The sequence below is a fragment of the Osmia lignaria genome, unplaced genomic scaffold (genome assembly GCF_051020975.1).
Source record: "Osmia lignaria lignaria isolate PbOS001 unplaced genomic scaffold, iyOsmLign1 scaffold0013, whole genome shotgun sequence".
NCBI lineage: Eukaryota > Metazoa > Arthropoda > Insecta > Hymenoptera > Megachilidae > Osmia > Osmia lignaria.
Window position 1 is genome coordinate 9,887,583 of NW_027478167.1, and position 14,798 is coordinate 9,902,380.

The window sequence follows — 14,798 nt, forward strand, 5'->3', positions numbered from 1 at the left end:
GATATTTGCAGATTTATCTCAAGGGAAGGGGCCTGACGGACATATTTCGAGATATTTCTTCTTCTTGTTGTTCTTCTTCTGCACAGCTAAGCTGGAAGTGGCATTTACAGCTCGCAATACTGCAGAGTTATCTCAAAGAAAGGGGCCACGGTGTTTCTGTATCCCTATTATGTTGGTGCGGCTTCGGAACTTTTAAATATCTCGATATATCTCGAAAACTACGCTTCTGATCAAAAAATATCATAGAACATAAATTGTCGGAAACATAATTCTCTACAAAAAACGTCTCTTAACATTTTGCCATAGCTCGCTTCGTTTCCGAGATATTTGCAGATTCAGCTCAAAGGAACTGGCCTGACGGACATATTTCGAGATATTTCTTCTTCTTGTTGTTCTTCCTCTGCACAGCTAAGCTGGAAGTGGCATTTGCAGTTCGCAATAGTGCAGAGTTATCTCAAAGAAAGGGGCCACGGTGTTTCTGTATCTCTATTATGTTGGTGCGGCTTTGGAACTTTTAAATATCTCGATATATCTCGAAAACTACGCTTCTGATCAAAAAATATCATAGAACATAAATTGTAGGAAACATAATTCTCTACAAAAAAGGTCTCTTAACATTTTGCCATAGCTCGCTTCGTTTCCGAGATATTTGCAGATATATCTCAAGGGAAGGGGCCTGACGGACATATTTCGAGATATGTCTTCTTCTTGTTGTTCTTCTTCTGCACAGCTAAGCTGGAAGTGGCATTTACAGCTCGCAATAGTGCAGAGTTATCTCAAAGAAAGGGGCCACGGTGTTTCTGTATCTCTATTATGTTGGTGCGGCTTTGGAACTTTTAAATATCTCGATATATCTCGAAAACTACGATTCTCACCAAAAAATATCATAGAACATAAATTGTACGAAACATAATTCTCTACAAAAAAGGTCTCTTAACATTTTGCCATAGCTCGCTTCGTTTCCGAGATATTTGCAGATATATCTCAAGGGAAGGGGCCTGACGGACATATTTCGAGATATTTCTTCTTCTTGTTGTTCTTCCTCTGTACAGCTAAGCTGGAAGTGGCATTTGCAGCTCGCAATAGTGCAGAGTTATCTCAAAGAAAGGGGCCACGATGTTTCTGTATCTCTATTATGTTGGTGCGGCTTCGGAACTTTTAAATATCTTGATATATCTCGAGAACTACGCATCTGATCAAAAAATATCATAGAACATAAAAAGTAGGAAACTTAATTCTCTACAAAAAAGGTCTCTTAACATTTTGCCATAGCTCGCTTCGTTTCCGAGATATTTGCAGATATATCTCAAGGGAAGGGGCCTGACGGACATATTTCGAGATATTTCTTCTTCTTGTTGTTCTTCTTCTGCACAGCTAAGCTGGAAGTGGCATTTACAGCTCGCAATAGTGCAGCGTTATCTCAAAGAAAGGGGCCACGGTGTTTCTGTATCTCTATTATGTTGGTGCGGCTTCGGAACTTTTAGATATCTTGATATATCTCGAGAACTACGCATCTGATCAAAAAATATCATAGAACATAAAAAGTAGGAAACTTAATTCTCTGCAAAAAAGGTCTCTTAACATTTTGCCATAGCTCGCTTCGTTTCCGAGATATTTGCAGATTTATCTCAAGGGAAGGGGCCTGACGGACATATTTCGAGATATTTCTTCTTCTTGTTGTTCTTCTTCTGCACAGCTAAGCTGGAAGTGGCATTTGCGGCTCGCACTAGTGCAGAGTTATCTCAAAGAAAGGGGCCACGGTGTTTCTGTATCCCTATTATGTTGGTGCGGTTTCGGAACTTTTAAATATCTCGATATATCTCGAAAACTACGCTTCTGATCAAAAAATATCATAGAACATAAATTGTAGGAAACATAATTCTCTATAAAAAACGTCTCTTAACATTTTGCCATAGCTCGCTTCGTTTCCGAGATATTTGCAGATTCAGCTCAAAGGAACTGGCCTGACGGACATATTTCGAGATATTTCTTCTTCTTGTTGTTCTTCCTCTGCACAGCTAAGCTGGAAGTGGCATTTGCAGCTCGCAATAGTGCAGAGTTATCTCAAAGAAAGGGGCCACGGTGTTTCTGTATCTCTATTATGTTGGTGCGGCTTCGGAACTTTTAAATATCTTGATATATCTCGAGAACTACGCATCTGATCAAAAAATATCATAGAACATAAAAAGTAGGAAACTTAATTCTCTACAAAAAAGGTCTCTTAACATTTTGCCATAGCTCGCTTCGTTTCCGAGATATTTGCAGATATATCTCAAGGGAAGGGGCCTGACGGACATATTTCGAGATATTTCTTCTTCTTGTTGTTCTTCTTCTGCACAGCTAAGCTGGAAGTGGCATTTGCGGCTCGCACTAGTGCAGAGTTATCTCAAAGAAAGGGGCCACGGTGTTTCTGTATCCCTATTATGTTGGTGCGGCTTCGGAACTTTTAAATATCTCGATATATCTCGAAAACTACGCTTCTGATCAAAAAATATCATAGAACATAAATTGTAGGAAACATAATTCTCTATAAAAAACGTCTCTTAACATTTTGCCATAGCTCGCTTCGTTTCCGAGATATTTGCAGATTCAGCTCAAAGGAACTGGCCTGACGGACATATTTCGAGATATTTCTTCTTCTTGTTGTTCTTCCTCTGCACAGCTAAGCTGGAAGTGGCATTTGCAGCTCGCAATAGTGCAGAGTTATCTCAAAGAAAGGGGCCACGATGTTTCTGTATCTCTATTATGTTGGTGCGGCTTCGGAACTTTTAAATATCTTGATATATCTCGAGAACTACGCATCTGATCAAAAAATATCATAGAACATAAAAAGTAGGAAACTTAATTCTCTACAAAAAAGGTCTCTTAACATTTTGCCATAGCTCGCTTCGTTTCCGAGATATTTGCAGATATATCTCAAGGGAAGGGGCCTGACGGACATATTTCGAGATATTTCTTCTTCTTGTTGTTCTTCTTCTGCACAGCTAAGCTGGAAGTGGCATTTACAGCTCGCAATAGTGCAGAGTTATCTCAAAGGAAGGGGCCACGGTGTTTCTGTATCTCTATTATGTTGGTGCGGCTTCGGAACTTTTAAATATCTTAATATATCTCGAGAACTACGCATCTGATCAAAAAATATCATAGAAGATAAAAAGTAGGAAACTTAATTCTCTACAAAAAAGGTCTCTTAACATTTTGCCATAGCTCGCTTCGATTCCGAGATATTTGCAGATTTATCTCAAGGGAAGGGGCCTGACGGACATATTTCGAGATATTTCTTCTTCTTGTTGTTCTTCTTCTGCACAGCTAAGCTGGAAGTGGCATTTGCGGCTCGCACTAGTGCAGAGTTATCTCAAAGAAAGGGGCCACCGTGTTTCTGTATCTCTATTATGTTGGTGCGGTTTCGGAACTTTTAAATATCTTGATATATCTCGAGAACTACGCATCTGATCAAAAAATATCACAGAACATAAAAAGTAGGAAACTTAATTCTCTGCAAATAAGGTCTCTTAACATTTTGCCATAGCTCGCTTCGTTTCCGAGATATTTGCAGATTTATCTCAAGGGAAGGGGCCTGACGGACATATTTCGAGATATTTCTTCTTCTTGTTGTCCTTCTTCTGCACAGCTAAGCTGGAAGTGGCATTTACAGCTCGCAATCGTGCAGAGTTATCTCAAAGAAAGGGGCCACGGTGTTTCTGTATCTCTATTATGTTGGTGCTGCTTCGGAACTTTTAAATATCTTGATATATCTCGAGAACTACGCATCTGATCAAAAAATATCATAGAACATAAATTGTACGAAACATAATTCTCTACAAAAAAGGTCTCTTAACATTTTGCCATAGCTCGCTTCGTTTCCGAGATATTTGCAGATATATCTCAAGGGAAGGGGCCTGACGGACATATTTCGAGATATTTCTTCTTCTTGTTGTTCTTCTTCTGCACAGCTAAGCTGGAAGTGGCATTTACAGCTCGCAATAGTGCAGAGTTATCTCAAAGAAAGGGGCCACGGTGTTTCTGTATCTCTATTATGTTGGTGCGGCTTCGGAACTTTTAAATATCTTGATATATCTCGAGAACTACGCATCTGATCAAAAAATATCATAGAACATAAAAAGTAGGAAACTTAATTCTCTACAAAAAAGGTCTCTTAACATTTTGCCATAGCTCGCTTCGTTTCCGAGATATTTGCAGATATATCTCAAGGAAAGGGGCCTGACGGACATATTTCGAGATATTTCTTCTTCTTGTTGTTCTTCTTCTGCACAGCTAAGCTGGAAGTGGCATTTGCGGCTCGCACTAGTGCAGAGTTATCTCAAAGAAAGGGGCCACGGTGTTTCTGTATCCCTATTATGTTGGTGCGGCTTCGGAACTTTTAAATATCTTGATATATCTCGAGAACTACGCATCTGATCAAAAAATATCATAGAACATAAAAAGTAGGAAACTTAATTCTCTACAAAAAAGGTCTCTTAACAATTGGCCATAGCTCGCTTCGTTTCCGAGATATTTGCAGATTTATCTCAAGGGAAGGGGCCTGACGGACATATTTCGAGATATTTCTTCTTCTTGTTGTTCTTCTTCTGCACAGCTAAGCTGGAAGTGGCATTTGCGGCTCGCACTAGTGCAGAGTTATCTCAAAGAAAGGGGCCACGGTGTTTCTGTATCCCTATTATGTTGGTGCGGCTTCGGAACTTTTAAATATCTCGATATATCTCGAAAACTACGCTTCTGATCAAAAAATATCATAGAACATAAATTGTAGGAAACATAATTCTCTACAAAAAACGTCTCTTAACATTTTGCCATAGCTCGCTTCGTTTCCGAGATATTTGCAGATTTATCTCAAGGGAAGGGGCCTGACGGACATATTTCGAGATATTTCTTCTTCTTGTTGTTCTTCTTCTGCACAGCTAAGCTGGAAGTGGCATTTGCGGCTCGCACTAGTGCAGAGTTATCTCAACGAAAGGGGCCACGGTGTTTCTGTATCTCTATTATGTTGGTGCGGCTTCGGAACTTTTAAATATCTCGATATATCTCGAAAACTACGCTTCTGATCAAAAAATATCGTAGAACATAAATTGTAGGAAACATAATTCTCTACAAAAAAGGTCTCTTAACATTTTGCCATAGCTCGCTTCGTTTCCGAGATATTTGCAGATATATCTCAAGGGAAGGGGCCTGACGGACATATTTCGAGATATTTCTTCTTCTTGTTGTTCTTCTTCTGCACAGCTAAGCTGGAAGTGGCATTTACAGCTCGCAATAGTGCAGAGTTATCTCAAAGAAAGGGGCCACGGTGTTTCTGTATCTCTATTATGTTGGTGCGGCTTCGGAACTTTTAAATATCTTGATATATCTCGAGAACTACGCATCAGATCAAAAAATATGATAGAACATAAAAAGTAGGAAACTTAATTCTCTACAAAAAAGGTCTCTTAACATTTTGCCATAGCTCTCTTCGTTTCCGAGATATTTGCAGATTTATCTCAAGGGAAGGGGCCTGACGGACATATTTCGAGATATTTCTTCTTCTTGTTGTTCTTCTTCTGCACAGCTAAGCTGGAAGTGGCATTTACAGCTCGCAATACTGCAGAGTTATCTCAAAGAAAGGGGCCACGGTGTTTCTGTATCCCTATTATGTTGGTGCGGCTTCGGAACTTTTAAATATCTCGATATATCTCGAAAACTACGCTTCTGATCAAAAGATATCATAGAACATAAATTGTCGGAAACATAATTCTCTACAAAAAACGTCTCTTAACATTTTGCCATAGCTCGCTTCGTTTCCGAGATATTTGCAGATTCAGCTCAAAGGAACTGGCCTGACGGACATATTTCGAGATATTTCTTCTTCTTGTTGTTCTTCCTCTGCACAGCTAAGCTGGAAGTGGCATTTGCAGTTCGCAATAGTGCAGAGTTATCTCAAAGAAAGGGGCCACGGTGTTTCTGTATCTCTATTATGTTGGTGCGGCTTTGGAACTTTTAAATATCTCGATATATCTCGAAAACTACGCTTCTGATCAAAAAATATCATAGAACATAAATTGTAGGAAACATAATTCTCTACAAAAAAGGTCTCTTAACATTTTGCCATAGCTCGCTTCGTTTCCGAGATATTTGCAGATATATCTCAAGGGAAGGGGCCTGACGGACATATTTCGAGATATGTCTTCTTCTTGTTGTTCTTCTTCTGCACAGCTAAGCTGGAAGTGGCATTTACAGCTCGCAATAGTGCAGAGTTATCTCAAAGAAAGGGGCCACGGTGTTTCTGTATCTCTATTATGTTGGTGCGGCTTTGGAACTTTTAAATATCTCGATATATCTCGAAAACTACGATTCTCACCAGAAAATATCATAGAACATAAATTGTACGAAACATAATTCTCTACAAAAAAGGTCTCTTAACATTTTGCCATAGCTCGCTTCGTTTCCGAGATATTTGCAGATATATCTCAAGGGAAGGGGCCTGACGGACATATTTCGAGATATTTCTTCTTCTTGTTGTTCTTCTTCTGCACAGCTAAACTGGAAGTGGCATTTCCAGCTCGCAATAGTGCAGAGTTATCTCAAAGAGAGGGGCCACGGTGTTTCTGTATCTCTATTATGTTGGTGCGGCTTCGGAACTTTTAAATATCTTGATATATCTCGAGAACTACGCATCTGATCAAAAAATATCATAGAACATAAAAAGTAGGAAACTTAATTCTCTACAAAAAAGGTCTCTCAACATTTTGCCATAGCTCGCTTCGTTTCCGAGATATTTGCAGATTTATCTCAAGGGAAGGGGCCTGACGGAAATATTTCGAGATATTTCTTCTTCTTGTTGTTCTTCTTCTGCACAGCTAAGCTGGAAGTGGCATTTGCGGCTCGCACTAGTGCAGAGTTATCTCAAAGAAAGGGGCCACGGTGTTTCTGTATCCGTATTATGTTGGTGCGGCTTCGGAACTTTTAAATATCTCGATATATCTCGAAAACTACGCTTCTGATCAAAAAATATCATAGAACATAAATTGTAGGAAACATAATTCTCTACAAAAAACGTCTCTTAACATTTTGCCATAGCTCGCTTCGTTTCCGAGATATTTGCAGATTTATCTCAAGGGAAGGGGCCTGACGGACATATTTCGAGATATTTCTTCTTCTTGTTGTTCTTCTTCTGCACAGCTAAGCTGGAAGTGGCATTTGCGGCTCGCACTAGTGCAGAGTTATCTCAAAGAAAGGGGCCACGGTGTTTCTGTATCTCTATTATGTTGGTGCGGCTTTGGAACTTTTAAATATCTCGATATATCTCGAAAACTACGCTTCTGATCAAAAAATATCATAGAACATAAATTGTAGGAAACATAATTCTCTACAAAAAAGGTCTCTTAACATTTTGCCATAGCTCGCTTCGTTTCCGAGATATTTGCAGATTTATCTCAAGGGAAGGGGCCTAACGGACATATTTCGAGATATTTCTTCTTCTTGTTGTTCTTCTTCTGCACAGCTAAGCTGGAAGTGGCATTTGCGGCTCGCACTAGTGCAGAGTTATCTCAAAGAAAGGGGCCACGGTGTTTCTGCATCCCTATTATGTTGGTGCGGCTTCGGAACTTTTAAATATCTCGATATATCTCGAAAATTACGCTTCTGATCAAAAAATATCATAGAACATAAATTGTAGGAAACATAATTCTCTACAAAAAACGTCTCTTAACATTTTGCCATAGCTCGCTTCGTTTCCGAGATATTTGCAGATTCAGCTCAAAGGAACTGGCCTGACGGACATATTTCGAGATATTTCTTCTTCTTGTTGTTCTTCCTCTGCACAGCTAAGCTGGAAGTGGCATTTGCAGCTCGCAATAGTGCAGAGTTATCTCAAAGAAAGGGGCCACGGTGTTTCTGTATCTCTATTATGTTGGTGCGGCTTTGGAACTTTTAAATATCTCGATATATCTCGAAAACTACGCTTCTGATCAAAAAATATCATAGAACATAAATTGTAGGAAACATAATTCTCTACAAAAAAGGTCTCTTAACATTTTGCCATAGCTCGCTTCGTTTCCGAGATATTTGCAGATATATCTCAAGGGAAGGGGCCTGACGGACATATTTCGAGATATTTCTTCTTCCTGTTGTTCTTCTTCTGCACAGCTAAACTGGAAGTGGCATTTCCAGCTCGCAATAGTGCAGAGTTATCTCAAAGAGAGGGGCCACGGTGTTTCTGTATCTCTATTATGTTGGTGCGGCTTCGGAACTTTTAAATATCTTGATATATCTCGAGAACTACGCATCTGATCAAAAAATATCATAGAACATAAAACGTAGGAAACTTAATTCTCTACAAAAAAGGTCTCTCAACATTTTGCCGTAGCTCGCTTCGTTTCCGAGATATTTGCAGATTTATCTCAAGGGAAGGGGCCTGACGGACATATTTCGAGATATTTCTTCTTCTTGTTGTTCTTCTTCTGCACAGCTAAGCTGGAAGTGGCATTTGCGGCTCGCACTAGTGCAGAGTTATCTCAAGGAAAGGGGCCACGGTGTTTCTGTATCTCTATTATGTTGGTGCGGCTTTGGAACTTTTAAATATCTCGATATATCTCGAAAACTACGCTTCTCACCAAAAAATATCATAGAACATAAATTGTACGAAACATAATTCTCTACAAGAAAGGTCTCTTAACATTTTGCCATAGCTCGCTTCGTTTCCGAGATATTTGCAGATATATCTCAAGGGAAGGGGCCTGACGGACATATTTCGAGATATTTCTTCTTCTTGTTGTTCTTCTTCTGCACAGCTAAGCTGGAAGTGGCATTTGCGGCTCGCACTAGTGCAGAGTTATCTCAAAGAAAGGGGCCACGGTGTTTCTGTATCCCTATTATGTTGGTGCGGCTTCGGAACTTTTAAATATCTTGATATATCTCGAGAACTACGCATCTGATCAAAAAATATCATAGAACATAAAAAGTAGGAAACTTAATTCTCTACAAAAAAGGTCTCTTAACAATTGGCCATAGCTCGCTTCGTTTCCGAGATATTTGCAGATTTATCTCAAGGGAAGGGGCCTGACGGACATATTTCGAGATATTTCTTCTTCTTGTTGTTCTTCTTCTGCACAGCTAAGCTGGAAGTGGCATTTGCGGCTCGCACTAGTGCAGAGTTATCTCAAAGAAAGGGGCCACGGTGTTTCTGTATCCCTATTATGTTGGTGCGGCTTCGGAACTTTTAAATATCTCGATATATCTCGAAAACTACGCTTCTGATCAAAAAATATCATAGAACATAAATTGTAGGAAACATAATTCTCTACAAAAAACGTCTCTTAACATTTTGCCATAGCTCGCTTCGTTTCCGAGATATTTGCAGATTTATCTCAAGGGAAGGGGCCTGACGGACATATTTCGAGATATTTCTTCTTCTTGTTGTTCTTCTTCTGCACAGCTAAGCTGGAAGTGGCATTTGCGGCTCGCACTAGTGCAGAGTTATCTCAACGAAAGGGGCCACGGTGTTTCTGTATCTCTATTATGTTGGTGCGGCTTCGGAACTTTTAAATATCTCGATATATCTCGAAAACTACGCTTCTGATCAAAAAATATCGTAGAACATAAATTGTAGGAAACATAATTCTCTACAAAAAAGGTCTCTTAACATTTTGCCATAGCTCGCTTCGTTTCCGAGATATTTGCAGATATATCTCAAGGGAAGGGGCCTGACGGACATATTTCGAGATATTTCTTCTTCTTGTTGTTCTTCTTCTGCACAGCTAAGCTGGAAGTGGCATTTACAGCTCGCAATAGTGCAGAGTTATCTCAAAGAAAGGGGCCACGGTGTTTCTGTATCTCTATTATGTTGGTGCGGCTTCGGAACTTTTAAATATCTTGATATATCTCGAGAACTACGCATCAGATCAAAAAATATGATAGAACATAAAAAGTAGGAAACTTAATTCTCTACAAAAAAGGTCTCTTAACATTTTGCCATAGCTCTCTTCGTTTCCGAGATATTTGCAGATTTATCTCAAGGGAAGGGGCCTGACGGACATATTTCGAGATATTTCTTCTTCTTGTTGTTCTTCTTCTGCACAGCTAAGCTGGAAGTGGCATTTGCAGCTCGCAATAGTGCAGAGTTATCTCAAAGAGAGGGGCCACGGTGTTTCTGTATCTCTATTATGTTGGTGCGGCTTCGGAACTTTTAAATATCTTGATATATCTCGAGATCTACGCGTCTGATCAAAAAATATCATAGAACATAAAAAGTAGGAAACTTAATTCTCTACAAAAAAGGTCTCTCAACATTTTGCCATAGCTCGCTTCGTTTCCGAGATACTTGCCGATTTATCTCAAGGGAAGGGGCCTAACGGACATATTTCGAGATATTTCTTCTTCTTGTTGTTCTTCTTCTGCACAGCTAAACTGGAAGTGGCATTTGCAGCTCGCAATAGTGCAGAGTTATCGCAAAGAAAGGGGCCACGGTGTTTCTGTATCTCTATTATGTTGGTACGGCTTCGGAACTTTTAAATATCTTGATATATCTCGAGAACTACGCATCTGATCAAAAAATATCATACAACATAAATTGTAGGAAACATAATTCTCTACAAAAAAGGTCTCTTAACATTTTGCCATAGCTCGTTTCGTTTCCGAGATATTTGCAGATATATCTCAAGGGAAGGGGCCTGACGGACATATTTCGAGATATTTCCTCTTCTTGTTGTTCTTCTTCTGCACAGCTAAACTGGAAGTGGCATTTCCAGCTCGCAATAGCGCAGAGTTATCTCAAAGAAAGGGGCCACGGTGTTTCTGTATCTCTATTATGTTGGTGCGGCTTCGGAACTTTTAAATATCTTGATATATCTCGAGAACTACGCATCTGATCAAAAAATATCATAGAACATAAAAAGTAGGAAACTTAATTCTCTACAAATAAGGTCTCTTAACATTTTGCCATAGCTCGCTTCGTTTCCGAGATATTTGCAGATTTATCTCAAGGGAAGGGGCCTGACGGACATATTTCGAGATATTTCTTCTTCTTGTTGTTCTTCTTCTGCACAGCTAAGCTGGAAGTGGCATTTGCAGCTCGCAATAGTGCAGAGTTATCTCAAAGAAAGGGGCCACGGTGTTTCTGTATCTCTATTATGTTGGTGCGGCTTCGGAACTTTTAAATATCTTGATATATCTCGAGAACTACGCATCTGATAAAATAATATCATAGAACATAAAAAGTAGGAAACTTAATTCTCCACAAATAAGGTCTCTTAACATTTTGCCATAGCTCGCTTCGTTTCCGAGATATTTGCAGATTTATCTCAAGGGAAGGGGCCTGACGGACATATTTCGAGATATTTCTTCTTCTTGTTGGTCTTCTTCTGCACAGCTAAGCTGGAAGTGGCATTTGCAGCTCGCAATAGTGCAGAGTTATCTCGAAGAAAGGGGCCACGGTGTTTCTGTATCTCTATTATGTTGGTGCGGCTTCGGATCTTTTAAATATCTCGATATATCTCGAGAACTACGAATCTGATCAGAAAATATCATAGAAGATAAAAAGTAGGAAACTTAATTCTCTACAAAAAAGGTCTCTTAACATTTTGCCATAGCTCGCTTCGTTTCCGAGATATTTGCAGATTTATCTCAAGGGAAGGGGCCTGACGGACATATTTCGAGATATTTCTTCTTCTTGTTGTTCTTCTTCTGCACAGCTAAGCTGGAAGTGGCATTTGCGGCTCGCACTAGTGCAGAGTTATCTCAAAGAAAGGGGCCACGGTGTTTCTGTATCTCTATTATGTTGGTGCGGCTTCGGAACTTTTAAATATCTTGATATATCTCGAGAACTACGCATCTGATCAAAAAATATCATAGAACATAAAAAGTAGGAAACCTAATTTTCTACAAAAAAGGTCTCTTAACATTTTGCCGTAGCTCGCTTCGTTTCCGAGATATTTGCAGATTTATCTCAAGGGAAGGGGTCTGACGGACATATTTCGAGATATTTCTTCTTCTTGTTGTTCTTCTTCTGCACAGCTAAGCTGGAAGTGGCATTTGCAGCTCGCAATAGTGCAGAGTTATCTCAAAGAAAGGGGCCACGGTGTTTCTGTATCTCTATTATGTTGGTGCGGATTCGGAACTTTTAAATATCTTGATATATCTCGAGAACTACGCATCTGATCGAAAAATATCATAGAACATAAAAAGTAGGAAACTTAATTCTCTACAAAACAGGTCTCTTAACATTTTGCCATAGCTCGCTTCGTTTCCGAGATATTTGCAGATTTATCTGAAGGGAAGGGGCCTGACGGACATATTTCGAGATATTTCTTCTTCTTGTTGTTCTTCTTCTGCACAGCTAAGCTGGAAGTGGCATTTGCAGCTCGCAATAGTGCAGAGTTATCTCAAAGAAAGGGGCCACGGTGTGTCTGTATCTCTATTATGTTGGTGCGGCTTCGGAACTTTTAAATATCTTGATATATCTCGAGAACTACGCATCTGATCGAAAAATATCATAGAACATAAAAAGTAGGAAACTTAATTCTCTACAAAAGAGGTCTCTTAACATTTTGCCATAGCTCGCTTCGTTTCCGAGATATTTGCAGATTTATCTCAAGGGAAGGGGCCTGACGGACATATTTCGAGATATTTCTTCTTTTTGTTGTTCTTCTTCTGCACAGCTAAGCTGGAAGTGGCATTTGCAGCTCGCATTAGTGCAGAGTTATCTCAAAGAAAGGGGCCACGGTGTTTCTGTATCTCTATTATGTTGGTGCGGCTTCTTAACTTTTAAATATCTTGATATATCTCGAGAACTACGCATCTGATCAAAAAATATCATAGAACATAAAAAGTAGGAAACTTAATTCTCTACAAAAAAGGTCTCTTAACATTTTGCCATAGCTCGCTTCGTTTCCGAGATATTTGCAGATTTATCTCAAGGGAAGGGGCCTGACGGACATATTTCGAGATATTTCTTCTTCTTGTTGTTCTTCTTCTGCACAGCTAAGCTGGAAGTGGCATTTGCAGCTCGCAATAGTGCAGAGTTATCTCAAAGAAAGGGGCCACGGTGTTTCTGTATGTCTATTATGTTGGTGCAGCTTCGGATCTTTTAAATATCTCGATATATCTCGAAAACTACGCTTCTGATCAAAAAATATCATAGAACATAAATTGTAGGAAACATAATTCTCTACAAAAAAGGTCTCTTAACATTTTGCCATAGCTCGTTTCGTTTCCGAGATATTTGCAGATATATCTCAAGGGAAGGGGCCTGACGGACATATTTCGAGATATTTCCTCTTCTTGTTGTTCTTCTTCTGCACAGCTAAACTGGAAGTGGCATTTCCAGCTCGCAATAGCGCAGAGTTATCTCAAAGAAAGGGGCCACGGTGTTTCTGTATCTCTATTATGTTGGTGCGGCTTCGGAACTTTTAAATATCTTGATATATCTCGAGAACTACGCATCTGATCAAAAAATATCATAGAACATAAAAAGTAGGAAACTTAATTCTCTACAAATAAGGTCTCTTAACATTTTGCCATAGCTCGCTTCGTTTCCGAGATATTTGCAGATTTATCTCAAGGGAAGGGGCCTGACGGACATATTTCGAGATATTTCTTCTTCTTGTTGTTCTTCTTCTGCACAGCTAAGCTGGAAGTGGCATTTGCAGCTCGCAATAGTGCAGAGTTATCTCAAAGAAAGGGGCCACGGTGTTTCTGTATCTCTATTATGTTGGTGCGGCTTCTTAACTTTTAAATATCTTGATATATCTCGAGAACTACGCATCTGATCAAAAAATATCATAAAACATAAAAAGTAGGAAACTTAATTCTCTACAAAAAAGGTCTCTTAACATTTTGCCATAGCTCGCTTCGTTTCCGAGATATTTGCAGATTTATCTGAAGGGAAGGGGCCTGACGGACATATTTCGAGATATTTCTTCTTCTTGTTGTTCTTCTTCTGCACAGCTAAGCTGGAAGTGGCATTTGCAGCTCGCAATAGTGCAGAGTTATCTCAAAGAAAGGGGCCACGGTGTGTCTGTATCTCTATTATGTTGGTGCGGCTTCGGAACTTTTAAATATCTTGATATATCTCGAGAACTACGCATCTGATCGAAAAATATCATAGAACATAAAAAGTAGGAAACTTAATTCTCTACAAAAGAGGTCTCTTAACATTTTGCCATAGCTCGCTTCGTTTCCGAGATATTTGCAGATTTATCTCAAGGGAAGGGGCCTGACGGACATATTTCGAGATATTTCTTCTTTTTGTTGTTCTTCTTCTGCACAGCTAAGCTGGAAGTGGCATTTGCAGCTCGCATTAGTGCAGAGTTATCTCAAAGAAAGGGGCCACGGTGTTTCTGTATCTCTATTATGTTGGTGCGGCTTCTTAACTTTTAAATATCTTGATATATCTCGAGAACTACGCATCTGATCAAAAAATATCATAGAACATAAAAAGTAGGAAACTTAATTCTCTACAAAAAAGGTCTCTTAACATTTTGCCATAGCTCGCTTCGTTTCCGAGATATTTGCAGATTTATCTCAAGGGAAGGGGCCTGACGGACATATTTCGAGATATTTCTTCTTCTTGTTGTTCTTCTTCTGCACAGCTAAGCTGGAAGTGGCATTTGCAGCTCGCAATAGTGCAGAGTTATCTCAAAGAAAGGGGCCACGGTGTTTCTGTATGTCTATTATGTTGGTGCAGCTTCGGATCTTTTAAATATCTCGATATATCTCGAAAACTACGCTTCTGATCAAAAAATATCATAGAACATAAATTGTAGGAAACATAATTCTCTACAAAAAAGGTCTCTTAACATTTTGCCATAGCT